Here is a 15,932-nt window from a genome sequence, read left to right on the forward strand (position 1 = left end):
GATTTATAAGGTCATTGTAGGTACCTATTGCCATGTAAAATCAAAACATTTCATACTGCACAAACTCTTATGATGTGTCTTTGATTGTTATGAAGAGACTTGAATTTTGGATTTTTTTTGACACAATATTCCACCACTGCAATGAGCTGTTCAAAAGATGAAATGAGGATAAAATCTTCATTTTTTGACATGTTGGGAGTTGACACTTGTTGCTTGTTCGCCACTCCACTCAAAAAGGTGAAAATACAGCTAATTTAGCTTCCTAATGTTTGGACTAATTCCCAATGTTAATGTTGTCATAATCAGTTCATATTGTTAAAACCTTATAACATTTTAAAGAAGGGGAGTGGGGAAAAAGAGACAGAAACTGAAATTGGGAATCAGTGATCTCACCTGGGTGTGTTTTAATGACTTGTTGCTGCATTTCAACCGGAGATAGTACCACCAAAAACGGGTGTTCTTTACAAAAACATCGCCCATCCAGCCGGGATGGTGCTGCCAGAACCAGCCTTTTAAGCCAAAACATTACCTTTTCCGAACCAGTTGTTTTGTACCTAAACATAGCCACACTTAAACCAAAGTGATGGTCCACATATCATATAACATAATAACAAATGTAAAGTATCCTATCTGTGGTTTGCTGAAATGCACAATGCCAACACTCAGTGGCGACAGCAGACACATTTTTTTTTTTTTTTTTTGTTTGGCTATATAAAGATGGGGCTCAAATCAATGTCAAAATTTCAATATAAGTAATACCGATTACACTGAACGCCACACCGCAATGCTCTCCGCAGGCAATTACTCACACACCGGAACCTAAACATTGCGCATTTTAAATTATATGTCACACTTTATACACATATAAACACACACAATGAAAGAAAGACAGACATTTATGAAGAAATTTAAACATTTAAACTCACTCGGTCTGGCAGGTGGAGGAAGCGGGCTCCTCCCTGTCCTGTCCCTCCTCAGGTGTGTATGAAAAATTATCCAACATGCCCGCAAATTTTCTGTCCATGGGCGTTTAAAAAATGAAACGGTCCATTTTGACATTTCAATTTCCCAACTTAAATTCGGTTTAGCTGCTAGCTAGTTTTGGCGGCGGTAACATGGATGTATTACGGGCGGTGAGCGGTAACATGAGCGGTAAACGTTAACTGGTAAAGGCGCACGCGAGTGACGTCAGTGACGCAGCGTGTTCGAGCTTTCTAGCTGATCGTGAAATCTGATCTCAAGTCAGTAATATCCTTACGTTGATGACCAACCAGTGAATTTAATAAAGGAAGGGCGATTCTACTCCTGAACTGGGATCAGTTTTATGTGTGAGGCTGTCGCCATCACTGCACCACACTGCAATATGCTGTTAGGATGCGGAACAGAGGCGCTGTTGGACCGTTGTCACCGGGAGAGCACAGTGTACAGGTAAACAAAGATGAAAAATAAAGTTAAAAGAGTTGATATGGTACTTTTTGGGTTGTTTAATGGTAGGGATAACGTGGGGCTACAGCTCTTTCTGATAGGGCTGTAGCCCAAACAGGTCCCACCCTGCCGTCGCATATGCTAACATTTATTCTGGTGATTGGGTTGCAGGTTAACATGCAACATGCATTTTGGTCATTACTCTAACGAGGGATGATGTCCCCTCCTTAAATCAGCTGTTGGTTACATTGAAATAAAGTCTAATATTAACAAATACAAAGGTTTCAGCTTCTTTAAAAAGGGTTATACATAATTTGTTTTGATCTGTTTTCACTTGTTAGCAAGCACTCCCAGTGTATAGATGCTAATACTTTGTATGTCATTTAGTTTATCTGTATATAAGTGTAGCAGTGGAAGTTACCATTTTGGGTTAATGCATGAACACTATGCCCCCAGGAAAGCAGCTCAACCATGCTGCCAATTTACAGCCTCTGGCAGTATTACAGTAAAAAAAATCCCCTGTGGGCATAAATCATTTTCTCCATAGACCACCACGGTAAAAGAGACACCTGTAAAACTGGTGACAGGACACCTCGCACTGCAAATACGGTCAATTATGGTTCTTACTATCATGCATTTTTGACCCATTTAGCTTTTCTACTTAAAAAACTTTCCTCGAGCTGAGAAAAGTGATCTAAAAATCAGTGACATCATCCCAATGTAAAGTCTATGAGCTTAGCGGGAACTATACACCACAGCGTATATTCAGTGGGATGCAAACCCCAGAAGTTAACCTGGAAGTTAAAAACTTTTGGCGTATGCAACGAGCAGTTCCAATACTTTCATATCAGAACCTGAGTGACTGACCTCTGTATTCACAGAGTGTTGAACCCCTAGCCTTTTAATATCTTGCATGGCCGTTGCCATTGAAGTGACATTTTGTACTATTTATAGTAACACAGATTTTGCACCAGTCTAATTACAAGCACAGACATTGGTACAAAAAACCACCGTGCATGATAGGGGGTGTTATTACAGCTGAAAAATACATTTAACTTCAAAATCTTTTTTTTTGGTTATTGCAATTATGGCCAAATAAGTACAAAATTTGCAACTAAAACTAAGGATTTACTGTAGCCTTATACTGATTTCTTAGCAAAACAAACAAACAAAACATAAACAATTAACAGAAAATAACAGGAAAGAGTCCAGGCCATTTCCCCCCATCATATCAAACAACATGACTGGCTGACAGTCAGTATCTAATAGACTGATATATCAGTCTAAACCTGTTAATTACTATAATCACCTCTTGATACACTCAATCACTCTTGCTGATCAATTACACAGAAGACAGATGAACTCCACGTGTCTCTAACAGCGAAACAGATCGGCTTCCCATCAGCACGCCAGAGAGATTCTGCAAATAAAATCCAATTCTGCTGTGCTTCTGTTCGTCGCTTGCATACATTGGTAGGACAAGTCATGCATGGATAGCAGAGGGGCAAGTCTCTTCTCCAGCCTGATTAGTTCTGCTCCAGAAATGTGGAGAGTGACAAGCTAATCGCAGTCGTAGCGGCGGCGAGCTAAGGCCTCTGAGGGACTGGAGGGACAGATCGATGATCCGCGGGCTCGGCGACAGCAGGAGATGCACGGCTTCATCCAACACAATGTCAACATGAAGCATGCGAGACACACAACCTGGAGGACAGTTTGTCAGTTCGGACATTTTAACCTGCATTTACATCCAATGACAGATTAAGATGTAACAACTATATTACTTTTAGAAAATGTATATATTATTAACATAATTATTATTTTTTTGTGCTGTTTTTGATCACTTTTTCAAGGTAATTTACTTTTTTTTTCATATTTTTTCTAATTTCAGGTAATTTTCTTGTAACCTTTAACCAATTTCTTGCTATTTTTTGTCATTTCCTTTGTTCATGTGTTTCAAAGAAATCAAACCAATTTGCTAAGTTTTCAAAGCGTTAAAATTCAATGCAAACACGCAAAGCAGTGACACTCATCTGGGTGCTGAGTGACTATTTTCTGCTTCACAATGAATATAAATTGGTTCACACCTGTAGGCTACTTTAAATGTAAAAAAGAAAAGTGCATTAAAAAGCACCAAAATAGATCTTTTTTTTTTCAAAAAAAGGTTTGGGAGGAGGGTGCTCTGGGTCCCGCGGGGTCTGGGCTGAGCCCCGACTGTCCACAAATCTTAGAAACGCCCCTGCCTACTCCTCACCTGTGCTGGCCTGCTGCTATTGAATTTACATCTTGAGAAGGATGAGTGAGGACATTGGACTTCGAAAGGTTATTAATGTAGTATATATATACTGAAAAAAGTTATTATTAATTTCAGTTAACAGCCCGCTGGCCTCCTGTTACTTTTCCAAAATTGGCACATGCACAAAGCAGGCTGATGAGACTTTACCAAAGAGATGGCAGGTGAGGCTAATTAAAAAATCAATGCTTAATAGAGGGCACTCTGGAAAGAGTCATTGTATTTTATTTTATTGTTAACGTGAATTGTGTTAGTAGTGCTCTGGCTTTACGCACCAAAAGGAAATTTAACGGTAAATTTTCAATGGAAAAAGTGGGCAAGGTAAAGTTAGCTTGTATTTTAGTATTGTAAACGTTAGCTTGTTTTCTAGTAATGCTAACGTTAGCTTCTGTGTGGCTAGCTGAACTAACATTAAATTATCGTTACAGTGAGAGCGTCTGGACTTCAAAAGACACGGATACTGGAAACTTCACCTCCAGAAAAAATCAGCAGAATGGGCTTAGACTTCAGGTAAGGTGAGCCAGTTAAACCCTCTGTCTGTCTGTGTCTTTGCTAACGTTAGCTATGTTTCTAATGTTTAATGTGTTTGTGAGTATTGAACCTCTTGCTGTGCCGTGGTTTATGTCTTGGAGGTCATATTATCTGCTGGTTTGCTTGTGCACTAGCTGTTATGCGGCTGCTGGTGTTTACTCAAATAGTGAGGGGACAGGACAGAGCCTGAAGAGCATTTAATAACTTTTAATTTTCTACTTAATGCATTTCTTGTTTTTCAGTCACTGTGCAGGTCTGCCAGTAGCTTTGAGGACTTTTGTCATGCTGGTTTTGTTTTTAGGTTGTGCTGTATCATGAGTTACTAGCTGTCTGATATTTTATTTAGGAATGTCCCAATCAAGTATTTTTTCTCTGATCCTGATCCGAGTCATTTGATATTGAGTATCTGCTGATACCAAGTCCCGATCCAATACTTGTATTTACCAGGACAAAATGTCTTCAGAAATTGCTCCCAATTCCACTTAGTGCAGGATTGTAATACAGAACACTATAAGTAGCCTTTGAACTCAGTGGCTATGGCTATTTCCTGGTATACTGAACTTGTAAATGTATTGGTGGGAATAAAATGTTCATTTTTTTTCCTGGCACTCTCTGGTTTGATCCTGTTTGAGAGTCTGTGCATGCTGCCTCCAAAACATGATAATTTCTCTGGAAAATACATTTTCCCAAAAAACATGTGAGCTCATACCTTTGCTGTGAGTGACAGCGTATGAAGAAAGACTAATGAGATGCAGAAAGTGCTGCAGGACTCTGCTTGTGGATGTGTGCTGTTATAACTGTTTACTCCTTTCTGAGACGTTATTCCTGATATAAAGCAGAGCCACACTTGATGTAAGGTGCTACTTTGTCCTTCCCTGCCCGTCCTGCCTCAGATGAATTTACACGCTCAGAGTGATTTCCACACTAAACACTTTCTCGTCTCTTGTCAGGACGGATTTAGACAATGTTCCTCTGACTATATTCATTTCTTTCTAATCGTCTTTCCTCACCTGTCCTTGTATTACCTGTCCCCCACCCATCTCTCCCGCTTTCCTCCTCTCTTGCGCGCTCCCTCCCTCCTTCTCTCTCGGCTGACTGACTTGTTGAGATGGACGTAATGAGACAGGTCCATGCAGGGGAGGGAGATGGAGGCAGTGCCATGAAGGAGTGCCGCTGTAAACAAGGTGAAAAATAATCAGGTGAGGGTGGACTGCGGCTCTCTGAGGGCCCACTGCAGCCACAGGCGCAGCAGCCGGCACAGCCATGCAACAATACATCACTTTCTCCTTAGAAATGACTTTTTTACCTTCAGTCAGCTCTCATTAGCTCCCTCACAGTTCAGCTTTTTTTGTTTATTTGCTTTTATGCCTGTCTTGATTTAGCACTGACTCGCCTTATTACTTGTTTGCTCTTACCCAATTTGATTATTCCTATAAATCATCTCTTACATCACAGTCTGTGACCTTTGCAAGTGTAAATCTCAGGTTTAGTGTTTAAGATAATATATTTTGCATTGCTGAAAATGCATAAAAATTACATACGATGGCTAATTGTATTTATCTGTATCTGAATTTGTCACCTTTAAACATTTGTGGTGAATTCCATCATCGGCCTTATCTGATTCTCAGATTCGTCTCTCTGTTGTTAAAAATCTTTATAATCTAATTATTTTTAAAACCTAAGGTGCTTAGAGAGGATTGGTTTAAGACTTGTTAGAGAACTGGAAATGGTCCTTGTTATGGTAAAAAGCGGTTGCTCATTTGCACATCCAGCAGACATGGAGCATCATTACCATTCATTTAAGCTGCACATCTGCATGCCAGACATATGTAAGTCTTATATATTTGTCTTAATGTGTATGTATTTGCTTCCAATTTAAATGACTGATAATAATAATTAGAATAAACTTTTTTTCTAGAGCAAAGGTCATGCATAAAATGCAACACAACGGCATTTACATACGTAAACTTGAATTAAAAAGACAATATAAGATGATATATCATCATTGTTAAAAACAAGCTCTGTTTCCAGTCTCTACCAACTCTTAAGGGAAATACCTGTCTCTACATCTGCTAAATGCTTCACTCTGTGTTCACCAGCGAGTCACAGCTTTGTATGTCTGCAGTTAGGTGCTGAGCAGGTAGTTCGCAGTGGGTTTTTTTTTTTTAGCTTTTTGCTGAAAACAACTGCTTGCTGCACATGGAAACACCCCGAATAAGAGCAAGGAGTCTGAACCAAAACAGTGCAGTATAATATTTGCCTTTCAGATGTAGTGGAGTAGAAGTATATGATTAAATTAAATGGGTATGATTTGTACTTAAAGGGATAGTTCGGATCTTTTGGAGCGAGGTTGTATAATGTTCTTAGTAGGGTTGTCATGTGTTAATCGCGATGTGATTAAAGTCTGTGCATAGGACAGTTACAGTGTGAAGGGGGAGAGAGAGAGAAGCGATGACATGCAGTAAAGGGCCACAGGTTGTAATCAAACCTGCAGCCTCTGCGGCAAGTACATAGCCTTTGTACACGGGACGCCCGCTCTACCAGGTGAGCTACTTGACGCCCCAACTTCTGTATTCTTATGCATAAGTGCAACCGTGCTGTGCACTGTATTACACTGATCAACTGTTGGTGTCAAACTTTCAGAAGTTTATGGACAACACAGCAAATACAAGAACATTAAAAAAAGAGCCATAATGACAGCGACAACGAAGTCTCAGTTTGGAAACGAGGATACTTTTATGAACCAGAGTACACAGAAGAACTTTTGCAGAGGCATACTTGATTAAATTAAGCAAACAATGCGTAGGAATAAGCGACAGGAACAAAAATGTGGATTAGAGGAGATTTAATAAAATAAGACTATAATAATAATGGGTTGTTGCTATGTTTTGTTGAAAATCATATTGTGTGAATCTAAAAGGTAACAGTGTGGAACGTAATCAGATGCTTCCACAGTTAAGGCATTATCTCAAACTCTCAGTCTGGGTTTAATCAGATTATTGCAACCTTGGTATTATTATAAGAACTGACCCAAAACTGTGTTTTTTGGACTAAAGCCAAACCTTGTGTTTTCCAATGCTTTAGCTGGAGAAATTAATCTGAATTCAAGGACCGTGCCCTGTGAACAACAAACAGCACTGAGATGCTGTTGTTCATGTTTCGAAAAACTGAAGAGCACAAGATGACATCTGGTCATTTTAGGCTAGTTGTTCTGAACTTGTGTGAGCACCAGAGAGGGAAAAAAAATCCAATTTCAGGTGTGAGCGTATCTTTCTTAAAAACAGGAAATCCCAGTTTGTCACTTAACTGTCTTCCTCTTGTTGGGGGGCCCTGCTGTGGTTCAGATCAGATGGTTTGATCCCACAGCGAGGTGCACAGACGCAGCCCTGAGTGACGGATGACCTGTCCTAATGGCCCCCTAAGGCAATTAAAACTGGCTGGTGGGCAGCCTTTCAACTAGTAAACCCACGGAAATGTTAAACTTCAGAAATGCCTCCCAGAGGCACCGTTTCCTCCACAATGAGCAGACTGTGAAGGTGGGGAGCTGTGTACAAAGAGGCAGGAAGATCCTCTGATGAGCCGTGAAGGCGTTAAGATTAACTTCAGAGTATTTGTCCTCATTTAAATGATCATAGTTTTTATTCAAGCTATCTGAAAAAGATCCAAAAAGACTTTCATATGAAACTCGTGGGAACAAAGTTTCACCGCAAACTTAGTGAGAACAAACTATCTTGTAAGACTTTTCCATTAGACTGTGTTAAATGAGACCTACAAGCTGACATGAGTCCAAAGTAAAGTCACATGTAGTCTGTCTATCCAAGTAAAGGTTAAAGAAAGTTATTTAAAGTTTATTTTATTCATTTTGTTGTTTGCTTGCCTTCTTTTATGGAATAGCAGCGACCAGCAACCATCAACAGCAATCAGTTGACATCTTTGGTTAACCGAGCCCTTAAAGCCAGGGGGTAGGTAGTTTTATTTTGATTTAAAAAAAAACTGAGAATGTTGTAATTTAAGTGGTCTGAGAGAAAAATAGACTTCTGCACCTCCTCTTGGCTCTGTTTCAGGCTTTAGAAAATCTAGCCTGTGATGAAAGACTCTGGCCAAACACGGGTCATTTCAGAGAGAGGGAGTTCCTATTGGCTGTTCTACAAATGCAGACGCACATGCATGGCCCTTTGGTAAAAACCTGATTTAATGGAGGAGGATCCTGCTGAGAAAGTTTCTACTCCAGAATAAGCAGCCTGCATTGCAAAGCAACCAAAAAAGAGAGTCAGACGATAAATAAAATGTTGCTTGTACTTTAGCCTTCTGTTAACTGGAACGAACAGCTCACAGCTGCGCCTTCAAGTTCAATTTTATGAAGGTTACGTTAGTGTGAGCCTTGAATCAGTGTGTCCTCCACCTCACTTCCCGCAGTTACTGACCACCTTGGGGACAGTTCTTGGGGACTGCACAGCCCCGACTCACTGCTACATATTCAGACTTTTCGTTGGTACCACTGCACAGGTTGGGATAACACCAGCTCGCTGTGACACCTGGTGCTGGGGCGTTTGCGCTGGCTAATTTGAGCTGCTCCAACGGCATACCAAAACTCTGTCTGCACTCTCCTACTGGGGAAGCAATTCACGGCAGCAGGGAGGGAGTTCAGGGACGGTGGGGCGGCTAGCTAGCTAATTCTTGTCTAATTTGCTGTCTAACAAACACAGAAAGTGAGAGCAGTGCAAGGAGGGGCTAAGCAGATACACTGCATGCAACTGTACATGAAATGTGATTAAAAAAAACAGTGTATGGGAAACACTGGGTTACTGTATGAACGCGGAAAATAAGTGCCGGTGGTCGTTTGGTGGGAGGGGTTTTAGGACAGAGAGGGATGAGCTGCAGGAGGTATTGTAATGTATTTTCAATTTGCAGATTTTTCTTCTGTTTTTTGCCTTTGCCAATGTTCTGCCTACCTCAGCTTTCAAAATGGCTATATTGGAGTTTTTGAATCAAATATTCTTAATGGTTGATTGCATAACTTTATTGCATTATTTGTTGCTGATTGAAAAAACATCAAATGTAATCTGCACATGTGCGTACTGTATGTGACAGGCATTTTCTTTGGTGTTGATTTTACTGGTTTGTGGTAGTTTGGTTATACCTCCGTATAGTGATGAGGTGGACGTCTAAATCTTAAACTGATCGGCCAAACTTTTTATTGTAATGTGACAGCTTTTGCTCAGTTTTGAGGCTTTATACTTTAAAGTTAGTGCATATACTGATGTTCTCGCAACCCTTGAAAAGTAATCTATACATGACATTGTGTATTTTTTCTGACTTGTCGATTATGACAGACAATCAGCATGAAAGCTCATTAAAGTTTTTTTGTAATTGTGTGTTATTTTGGAGGCAGTGCATTTGACTCTTTTTTGTTCTTTATTTTCGGTGTTAGAATATAATTTCACTCATAGATAATTTGTATATAAAAGCTGCCTGTTGTTGCAATAGCTACAATTGAGTTGTTTTACTTAACCCTGGCACATTTACATTGTTTTTGAGAATGTCAGATTTGATTAATGTTCCCTGGCCCTTAGAAATAAACAAATAAATACTACACCTGCAATTAATTATGACAGGTAGGGACTTTGTGTTGTGTTTTGCACTTTGATCAGACTTCATTTAATGTGTGTCTAAGAGACTGTAAACCATGCGAGGAGTGCTGTGGGAATGCAAAGTTTATTGCATTTAAGCATTACAATCTCTTTAGAAACTTTCGGTCATCAAATGTTTATTTCACCAAACAGCAGAACAAACACTCCTTTGAATTTTTGCACAAATTATCAACACAGGAACAAGGAGTAAATTCAAAGGATGAACCTGCATTTATCTTATTTGAAGTGAATCATCTTAGAGTCTTGTGCCAAGATCAGACTGCACAATTTTGTCTTTTGAGATGATCTGTATGTCAGATTAGATAGTTATGGAGACATACATTTTTGGAGGTCACTTGGCTGAGAGACATGGCAGTCTACATATTAGACTTTGGCCAACCAATTGCTATTGCCATTCCACCCAAGAGCACCAACAACAAATGTCTTCATATGTAAACTCAGTTTTATGTGTTTAAGTGAACCTGAACCGTTCATCGTCACGCAGCACTGAAGATGGACTTTTAACTTTTTCCTCTTAGAAAAGGTTTATGTGTATGGGGACACAGTTTGCTGCCCTGTAAACACAGATGATTCAAATAATGACTCGAGAAGCCCCCGAGTAGAAACTAGTTTTCTCTGTTGAATCACCATTTTATTTTTTTAACTGGTTTCATTATCCACAGAGCAATGCCGGATAACAGCACGGCAGGCTATGAACTTTTACAAACTGAGTCCTGTACTGCTTAACTACGAAAATAACTGAGATGGAAATAGAATCCAGAGCGACGCAGAACAGCGTGACTTGTTTCTGTTCGCTGCTCCGATGCCCCCTGCTCTGTGTGCTGAATGCTAGAGAAGTCAGTTGAACTAGTTTTTAACCAGATGCTGCCGCCGCTTCTTCCACTGCAGTCCAGTGTGATACACACTTCAGCTGACAGCGCTGTCAGCAGCCACAGAGGAGGGACACTCCACTAAGATTTTACGACTGAATTATAACCAGAATGCACACTTTTTATTTCTTTGACTACATGTAAATTTTATGTTTTTACTGCATAGATGGTTATCAAAGGAACTGAAATGTGAATCCTTACCATATTTAGAGCTTTGTGCTCCAATTTGACATTGGAACATCATCAAATACATTTTAAAAGTTGTTAAACTCAGTGAGTGATGGCATCACTTTGTCAGGAATTAATGAGGTGTCTCACGTGCTTCCAAATGCATGCAGGTCAGAATAAATGTTGGCATTGTACATCTCTGCAAACCATTTATACATTGTATTTGTACGCTATTATGTAGGGGGTATGCTGTGATCAACATGTGGTTCGGTTTAGGCACACAGAAAAGATCATGTTTTGGCTTGAAATACCAGTTTACAGTTTTGGTGCACAAGTCTTGCTGGAAATGCAGTTATGTCTTTGTGAAAAAGCACTTTTCGTTGCACCCTTCCCAGTGGAATAACAGAAATGGGTTGCTAATGAACACCCACCTTTGATGACTTAAAAGCCGTTAAAAGCCGTACATAACTATGTAATGATTACTATGTTTATATTTCATATCACATTGAATGCATTCCTGAAACTTTCACCAACAAAAAAAAACGATCATGACGGAAATGAGCTTAATCCCATGGTCGCCATCTCATAACCGCGGTATTGTGGTTACCGTCACAGCCCTACTCCCCTCCCAATACTAAACTATCAAGTTTCTATGTCAGAGAATTAGTGGTGTAAAGTCACAATAATGCCTTTTAGAGGGGAAAACCACAAAGGATTTTGAATGTCCTAAGAAACTCAGAGATTATTCTGCAATGATCAGTGACAGTGACTCAGCTTTTCTAGTATTAAAGAAATTCAGTTGCACTTAAGAGCTACCAGTGTTGTACGTTCTGTTACCATCATGATAAATGTCAGTTAAAGGTGACTCTTAAAGGACTGATTCTGATTCATATTTATTTTTACATTTTACAGCATTTTCTGCAGTGCTACCAGATCTACAGTAAGCGCCTGGTCTCAGTTTCCTTCCTGTAAGAGAAAATTGAGTAATGCGGTCAGCTTTGATCTTTACCACGCTGCTCTACAACACTTCAGCATCCACAATAAAGGTAAGCCCAACCAATCGCATCGTTTGGCTCGTCCCGCTGCTACACTGCTGTTTTTCCCCCAACTTGTGCTATAATCAAGGTTGCAGAGGCTGAATCGATCCAGTCATCCAGTTCTGCTGTAAAACCATTTATTAAAACATCAAATACTCTGCCCTGGTGGACGCGTGCCCAGTGATTACCTTTGCAAATCAATTAAGCCACCGAGTAATTGATTGGATACGAGTCCGCAGTTCCAGGATCTTGTGTTTTTGGAGGGAGTGAAGGTCAGCGCGTTTGTACCAGCTTTCCTTCGGATTTCTCTCTTTCTATTGAAGGAAGTAGAGTTAACATGGCACATTGAATCAATAGAGAAGGGATTGGATTTATGTTTTGGGGTCTCTCTGTTGGGTAAAACAATAGACTTTCTGTTAAGAAGAACATTTCTGCAGAGTAAGATTAAGACCTCAGTAAGTTTTCTGACTGAAAGAAACATGTATTTCACCAGCAATGTGCAATAGTTACACAGATTGAAGCATTATGTTCAAAGAAAATACTTTAAAATCAAAATCTTGTGCAGCTCTGAAATATTCCAATGCAATATGCAACAGATAATGATGTCTGTGATTGTAGAAAGACTCGAGGGTTTTTAAAAAAAATGTCACACACAGAATAGACCTCAGTCTCATGAGCTTTGGTAATGCGTGTGCTTGGCTTTATCTTTCAAATACTGATGAGAGTTTGTGGTCAGTGGTCTCTCTCGGGCTGAGAAGGAATTAAGGCAGACGGTCAATGAGCCTCCTCCATCCTCTACTGTCTGAGTCAGAAAATAAAAGCGCCAGAGATCCCAGACAAGCGGTTTTACAATAGCCGAATTCCCTGCAGCATGAAGATGTGCACGTCAATGCAATTAAAGCCAGTTCTTCCTCACAGCGGCGTCATGAGTTTCATTAAAAACAGGTAGAGCTCCAGTTGAATGTGTGAACTCGGCTCCACATTAGTGGCCGTATCCTCCAAGGCCTTTGCCATTATACTAGAAGAGGCAGGTTTTCCAAGAAGGCAATTATTCATTAAATTAGTGTGGAAATGAGGTTCTGGTGGTTGTGTACTGATGAATTACAGTGGCCAGTAATTTGCACGGTAATTAAAGATTTGAGCTCCTCGCTGCGCCGTAAGCATAAATCACATTTGCAAAGATGTCGGCCAGAATCTGTGAAGCACTCCACCTCGTTACAGCCAAACTCTCTGAGTTTTAACAGTGTTTGAACTTAAACCTTTATCAGAGAGACTTTTCTACCAGCCCACACCGTTTACAGCACTCTACCTGCACTGCAGTTAATAGGAAAGTCCACATCAAACGAAACAAAGTAGAAGTGTCACTGAGTGTGTTTTTATACACTCATAATTGACTAAACTAAAATAAGTCATTACTGAATTTGTCTCCTCAGTAAGGGTGGATAACAAGGACCAGCAGGACCAGACTGGGATAATGAGTCAGGCCCAGATCCACACATTCACAATAGACCTGTATACATTTTATCTAAAAGCATTTTCACTGTTTATTCCAGTAACATAGCTTTTAGCTGTATTACTACACAGTGAAACTGCCTCAAAAAAACATGCCAAATAGTTAAGAAAAAAGTGTCCTCTGTTTCAAAAGTTAATTACGCTTCAATAAATAAGGCTACCATCTGTGCATAACTATTGTCATCGGATGATGCATTAAAAAAATGAACAGACTTGCTGTACAAAGGTGTTAATTCTGACTCCCAATCAGTGAACAGATAAAAAGTACATCCCGTTATCTGTTTGCCTTTTTATACATTTTAGCTCCACTAAAATTATGAAATATTTTTAGTGGATATATCACACAGCACTGCTGACGCATGCTGTGCGAAACAGGCTTCATTGTTAAACACACAGATGTGTCTGTCAGATTTGACAGAAACAAAAGTACTTTGAGTATTTCCATTGTTCCAGCGATCACTTACTCTGGTTTGGCCGAAATAAACTGCTAAGCAGCATCTCTCATTTGCTGTTCTGAGACAACCACACAAACATTCATTTTATTTTTTTATCGAATGGACTGCTTGAGTGAAAATGTACTACTCAACTGCTTGTTAAGTCATTACTAGAAAACCTCACCTCAGTGACTTCAGTGTTTCTTTGTATGGAGTTAAGTACAGAAAAAAACCCGCTACAATGGTTGCAATGGCAACAGTTCATCTAAATATGGCCGGCGCTCTGACCATCCTGCTACACTGATTTGAATAGGAATGTCTATTCTACTCTCATTCTATGTCTATCGTCTTTCCACTTTTGTAACATAAATGTCTTTGCTGGCTTCTCTGAACTGTGTGTCATTACTAGATAAAGGAAATCAGACTTACCCCATGACACTGTGCTGTGGAGATGGATTATAACCTCATTTTATTAAGTGATTCATTAGAAAAATCAAATCACTTTGAACTGTGCAGTGTTCGAGCACAGTAAACAAAACATTGCCTTGAGCAGTGATCCAGATGTACAGTATGTGCGCATGTACATGTACTCAGTGTTGCTCCAAAGAAAAATGCAGCTGAACCTGAGTTTTCTGAGATTATTCAGATGAAAAGAATTCTTGCTGGCAGTGGTTCGGATGGTTCCTCTCTGGAGGACTTTGTGTACAGCTGTCTACGCATTGTTTGAGTAATGATGCACTTGCTGCTTCATATTAGCTGGGGTATACAGTACACAGACGCACGGATCCTGGAATACATGAAAGCTAAAGAAAAGGCACCGTGTTGAAATTATGTCCAGTTTCACTTGAAATATAGTCAAAGCAACACTTGAACCAATGAGAGAGGCAACATAAAAAATACAGTGAGCTCAGTCCAGCTTTCTTTTCCTGCTTAATGAACTTACATCCTGTGAGATTAGCTTTGACTTTTTCATATTTTCCTTCTCTCAGACAAAGTTAATTTCCACAGTCTCTGTCAAACAACATTTTCAGTGCTTGCCATTGTTTAATTAAGAGGAGGTGTGCAACACAAGAGCACGCACACTGTGGCTGGATGAAGGAACTCCTCCGCTGGGACTTCATTCGGTTTGAGAGACTCGCGTGGGTGGAAGAGAGGAGATAGGCTTGCCAGAGAAACGTACAGTACTCCACCAACACACTGAATGCCCCGAGGGAGTTAAGGCAAAGAATTCCTCCTGGATTTTCTCTTTCAGCCTCTTGCTCTCTCGCTTTCTTGCTCCCCCCCCGTCTCTCTCCTTCTCATTTGGTTGTGGTAATTCATCATGGAATATCAAAACCATTGAAAGCTCCGGCACAGAAATGAAGGCTTCGGAGTCCGTGTATAATTGGTTTCCATGAAGTGCCACCATCCCTATTGAACCTTCTTGACTTCCTGTCCCTAGCACTGGTATGATAAAGCGACAAGAAAAACCCCTGGAGACACAGAGATCATGACGACTGCGAGAGGACGAAGAAGCCGTTCTTTCTCCAACATTCATGAAATTACAAGCATTTGGATTTTCTTTCGTACCTATCATCTGTTTTAGGAACATGCATTCACATGGCTTCCTTTTGAGCAGACAGCAGAGGAGATTGTAGAGTCAGAAGGGGCCCTGAAGGAAGAAAATCTGACAGGGCCCTTTTGACCAATTTTCATTATATTTTCCAGACTTACAAATAAAAGACAGAATTATACCTAATGACCAGGCATGAATTTCAATGTGGGTATTGCACATAATTTCATAGATTCTTGCAAATCTAGCACATATTATGTAGGAAACTCCTGCAAACACTTGCAATGTTTGATAAATTTCAGTCAATGTCTGCACCACTAGGTACTGCAGGAGGACTGGCTGAAACGCTGTTTCAGATTGACTGACTGACTTGCGCACAGGGCAACACACCTGGTGCTCTCTCTCTTTACAAGGCTATGAGCCCCTTCTCAAGCCCTCAGAAAGTGTGCTTGGCTTTGAAGAA

General features: G+C 40.1%; 1 long non-coding RNA gene across 1 annotated transcript in view; it reads left to right on the forward strand.

The window, feature by feature from the left end:
- The first annotated feature begins 1,302 nt into the window (after positions 1 to 1,302).
- LOC148185880 (uncharacterized) overlaps positions 1,303 to 15,932 on the forward strand; it is a 101,969-nt gene continuing 87,339 nt past the window's right edge. The window contains exons 1-3 of the long non-coding RNA XR_015775553.1: positions 1,303 to 1,428; positions 4,144 to 4,230; positions 11,847 to 11,980. This is a non-coding gene — a long non-coding RNA (uncharacterized LOC148185880). The remainder of the gene's footprint in view (positions 1,429 to 4,143; positions 4,231 to 11,846; positions 11,981 to 15,932) is intronic.

The sequence above is a fragment of the Plectropomus leopardus genome, chromosome 22 (assembly GCF_026936395.1).
Source record: "Plectropomus leopardus strain MGB_pleo_1.0 chromosome 22, ASM2693639v1, whole genome shotgun sequence".
Classification (NCBI taxonomy): domain Eukaryota; kingdom Metazoa; phylum Chordata; class Actinopteri; order Perciformes; family Serranidae; genus Plectropomus; species Plectropomus leopardus.